Below are 4,498 nucleotides of genomic sequence, written 5' to 3' on the forward strand. Positions count from 1 at the left end.
CTGAGTGAGGTATCCCAGAAGCAGAAAGACACACACCATATATACTCACTTATAAGTGGATAGTAGACATATAATATAGGATAAACATATTAAAATAGGTGCACCTAAAGAATCTAAATAAGAAGGAGAACCCTGGGTAAGATGACCAATCTTCACTCAGAAAGACAAACGGGATGGACATTGAAAAAAGAGGAAAACAGGAAACAGGACAGAAGCTTACCACAGAGGGCCTTTGAAAGACTACCCGTATCAAAGCAGATGCTGAGACTCATAAACAAGCTTTGGGCAGAGTGCAGGGAATTTTATGAAAGGGGAAGATAGTGAGATCTGGAGAGGACAGGTGCTCCACAAGGAGAGGAACAGAACAAAAATATCTGGCCACAGAGGTCTTTTCTGAGACTGAAAATCAAACCAAGAACCATTCATGGAGATAACTTAGAACCTCTGTTCAGATGTAGCCCTTGGCACCTCAGTCTCGAAGTGGGTACCTAGTAAGGGGAATAGGGACTGCCTCTGACATGAACTCAGTAGCTGACTCTTTGACCAACTGCCCCTGTGATGGGGGACAGCCTTGCCAGGCCACAGAGGAGGACAATGCAGGCAGTTCTGATGAGACCTGATAAACTAGGTTCAGATGGAAGGGGAGGAGGAATGTAACCTTGTACAACCACTTTGGAAATCAATCTGGTGCTTTCTCAGACAGTTAGGAATAATGTTACCTCAAAATCCAGCTATACAACTGCTAGACATATATCCAAAATATGGTCAAAAAAAAGTACACAACAAAGACACTTGCCATGTTCATAGCACCTTTATTTGCAGTAGCCAGAATCTGGAAACAACCCAGATGTCCCTCAAAGGAGGAATGAATACAGAAATTGTGGTTCATTTACACAATGGAATATCACTCAGCAATTTAAAACAAGGAAATAATAAAATTTGTAGGCAAATGGTGGGAACTAGAAGAGATCATCCTGAGTGAGGTATTCCAGAAGCAGAGGGACACACATGGTATATACTCACTTAAAAGTGGATACTAGACCTATAAGATAGGATAAACATTCTAAAATCTATACACCTAAAGAAGCTAAGCAAGAAGGAGAACCCTAAGTAAGATGATTAATCCTAACTCAGAAAGGCAAACAGGAAGGATATCAGGAGGGTGAGAAAAGAGGGAACAGGACAGGAGCCTACCACAGAGGCCCTTTGAAAGACTCTACCCTGCAGGTTATCAAAGCAGATGCTGAGTCTCATAGCCAAACTTTGGGCAGAGTGCATGGAATCTTATGAAAGAAGGGGGAGATAGAAAGACCTAGAGAGGACAGTAACACCACAAGGAGAGTAACAGAACCAAAAAAATCTTAGCAAGTCTTTTCTAAGACTGATACTCCAACCAAGGACCATGAACGGAGATAACCTAGAACCCCTGCACATATGTAGCCCTTGGCATTTCCGTCTGCAAGTGAGTACCCTACTAAGGAGAACAGGGACTGTCTCTGACATGAACTCAGCAGCTGGCTCTTAGATCACCTCCCTCTGAGGGGGTAGCAGATTTGTTCTTATGTATATGAATGTGATTTTTTTTCTCCTTTAGTGAATGCGTATAAAACTGTAGATAATAAAACTCAACTGTACTGGGAGTGAAGCTAAAGTAGTAAATTTTGACAAGATTGGCAATGATGCAAACAATATGAAAAGCTACCTGTGATATACTGAAAATATATAATTTTTTAACTGGAGCAATCTCTTTATTATGGATATGTTTTTCAAAACAACACATTGTAGACTATGAAAATCCCAATATTTATTTAAAAGCAAGGTGACAAAGCAAAACCACATCAAAGCATAGATACAACTGTATGTAATGTTCCATATGACAAGTAAAACAATCATTTATTTATTTATTTATTTATTCATTTATTTATTTTTGGCTTGTAATCTTCCAAAATGAATGAAGCCTGAAAAAACATTTAGTACTTTATTTTTACAGAAATTACAAAGTAAAATTTTGATTTTTTTTTTTACCTTTCTAGGTGGCTTGTTTCAGAGATGACAGCACAAAACAAGACCTGTCCTGAAATATGTGTCTGACCATGAAAAATTATCATTTCAGCAGCTTTCACAATAGTGAACATATAGTAATTTTTAATTATCTAAATAAAATGGTGACATGGAATGCAATTTTTTGTAAACATGATTATTTTTATTTTTATTTTTTTAATATTAGTTACAGTTTGTTAACTCTGTAACCATGCTGTATCCTACTCCCTCTTTCCCTCCCAATCCCACCCTCCCATCCTCATCTCCTCCCTGCCCCTTTCCAAGTCCTGAAGACTCCTGATAAACATGATTTTTATATATAAAAGTTCTTTGATAAATTCTTCACCAACATGAAGACAACATGAGAGGTTTCTAATATTTGAAAATATAAATATTAAAAGTGTTAACTGGTAATGAATATTATAAAAATATGTGATTCCCTTCAGCTTAGCTTCATCATCAAGAAGTAGAATCCGGTTACAACAGCATGTGACTAGTTGAAATTGTTGACTGCTGGTGTCCTCAGCTGGGCACAGTTTCACTCAAAAATAAAATGGCGGAGACTCTGAGGTAAGGAATAGGGACTCTCCTAAAGCAATGTATATAATATAGCCACACAAGTCCACTATACCGATACATTAGGGAACAATTCCTGTTTCAAAGAATTTCTTTTGACCCCTGATTTGGATGTCAGTCTTGTTTTCTTTTTTCTTGTTTCTTTTTGTTCCTCGTGAATGTGAGTGATTCAAAATTTCCCATACTGAGTATTTTCTAATCTCACTTCAAAGCTACCTAGAAAAGTAAAGTTCAAGCTGTCTTTGTTTTCTTGTTACTTGTCATATGAAAGAATCCTGTAACCAATTTCATCTTCTAAATGTTCTCTAGATTCAGACACTAAGGGCTCAGGCTCACAACTACCTTGATCACAATCTCAACTGAAAGTTTATTCTTCATTTTCAATGACTTTGTACAAAGAAAACATGCTACACAAGTGGAGAAAGCATCCTTTGTTAGAATTTATATCTGGTTTTCAATTTACAGTTAATAAAATATTCAGTGAGGAAACAATCTTGTTTTATATTGATAGTATTTTACACCACAGCTTTTTAATAGAATTTTCCATCTCAGAATTTCTCAAGGTATATATCAATGGATTCAGCATGGGATTTACAACTGTATAAAACACGGCAATATATTTATCAATAGGAAAGTTGAATACAGTTCTAGCATATATAAAAATGCAGAAAACAAAAAAGCAGACAATGGCGATGATGTGTAAGCTGCATGTAGACAAGGCTTTGCGCCTCCCTTCCTGACTGTGAGTCTTAAGAGAGTTTAGAATGATTCCATAGGAGACTAAGAGAAAGGTGAAAATTCCCATGCAGATAACTCCACCATTGGCAATGACAGTGATGTCAAGAAAATAGGTGTCAGTGCATGCACGTCCCAATAATGGATTCATGTCACACATGAAGTGATCAATGACATTGGGACCACAAAAAGGAAGTATGTATACATAGTCAGAACTTGAATCATTGAATGTGCTATGCCGCCAACCCCAGCTAACAGCAACTGGAGGATGCAAACCTGTTGGTTCATAATGGTCAAATAGTGCAGTGGCTTACAGATGGCTACATAGCGATCATATGCCATGAATACCAGAAGGAAGACCTCCACACCACCAGTAAGTGTTCTACAAAGAGCTGGACCATGCATGCTTTGAAGGAAATAGTCTTTTTATTATGTAACAACTCTATAATCAAATTTGGTAAGATAGTATTGCAATAAAAAGCATCCAGGAGTGACAAGCATGCAAGAAAGAAGTACATTGGGGTGTCTAAGGAAAGGCTGGCAATCACTGTCACTGCAATAAGCAGGTTGCCCAGCATTGTCACAATGTAGATGAGTGAAAACAAGACAAATAATACTTTTTGCCCAGCAGGATCTTGAATAAGGCCAACAAAAATAAATTCTGTGACATTGCTGCTCAGTCCCATTAACCTTTCTAGGTGGCTTGTTTCAGAGATGACAGCTCAAAACAAGACCTGTCCTGAAGTATGTGTCTAGCAATGAAAAATCATCATCTTCTCAGTTTTTAGAATGGTGAACATACAGGTGTTAGCAGTGTGAGTTTCTGTTCGAATAATCACAGGGGACCTCCTGTTGAAGATTTTATTCCTCCTTGGGAAATTTTAGTTGTGTCTGAAAGTACAAGGGCTTATTTTAAGTCTCAGTGTATCTGAATACTATCAACATGTACTTAAACTACTTATTTAAAATATGTGAGTTTTGGCAAACACGTTACATATGTTACTAAGAGGTACTTGCTGTTAGAAACATGCTCTTTCTGATGTCAACAGCCTCCATTTTGTGGCTGGAGAGATGGCTCAGTGGTTGAGAATACTATTTTCTCTTAGAAATGACCTGAGTTCAATTCCTGGTACCCACGTAGTGGTTT

General features: G+C 37.6%; 1 pseudogene; it reads right to left on the reverse strand.

Moving 5' to 3' along the window:
- Positions 1-3,115: 3,115 nt before the first annotated feature.
- Positions 3,116-4,037, reverse strand: LOC110542184 (olfactory receptor 4A5-like; annotated as a pseudogene).
- Positions 4,038-4,498: the final 461 nt, after the last annotated feature.

This window comes from Meriones unguiculatus, chromosome 18 (genome assembly GCF_030254825.1).
Source record: "Meriones unguiculatus strain TT.TT164.6M chromosome 18, Bangor_MerUng_6.1, whole genome shotgun sequence".
Classification (NCBI taxonomy): domain Eukaryota; kingdom Metazoa; phylum Chordata; class Mammalia; order Rodentia; family Muridae; genus Meriones; species Meriones unguiculatus.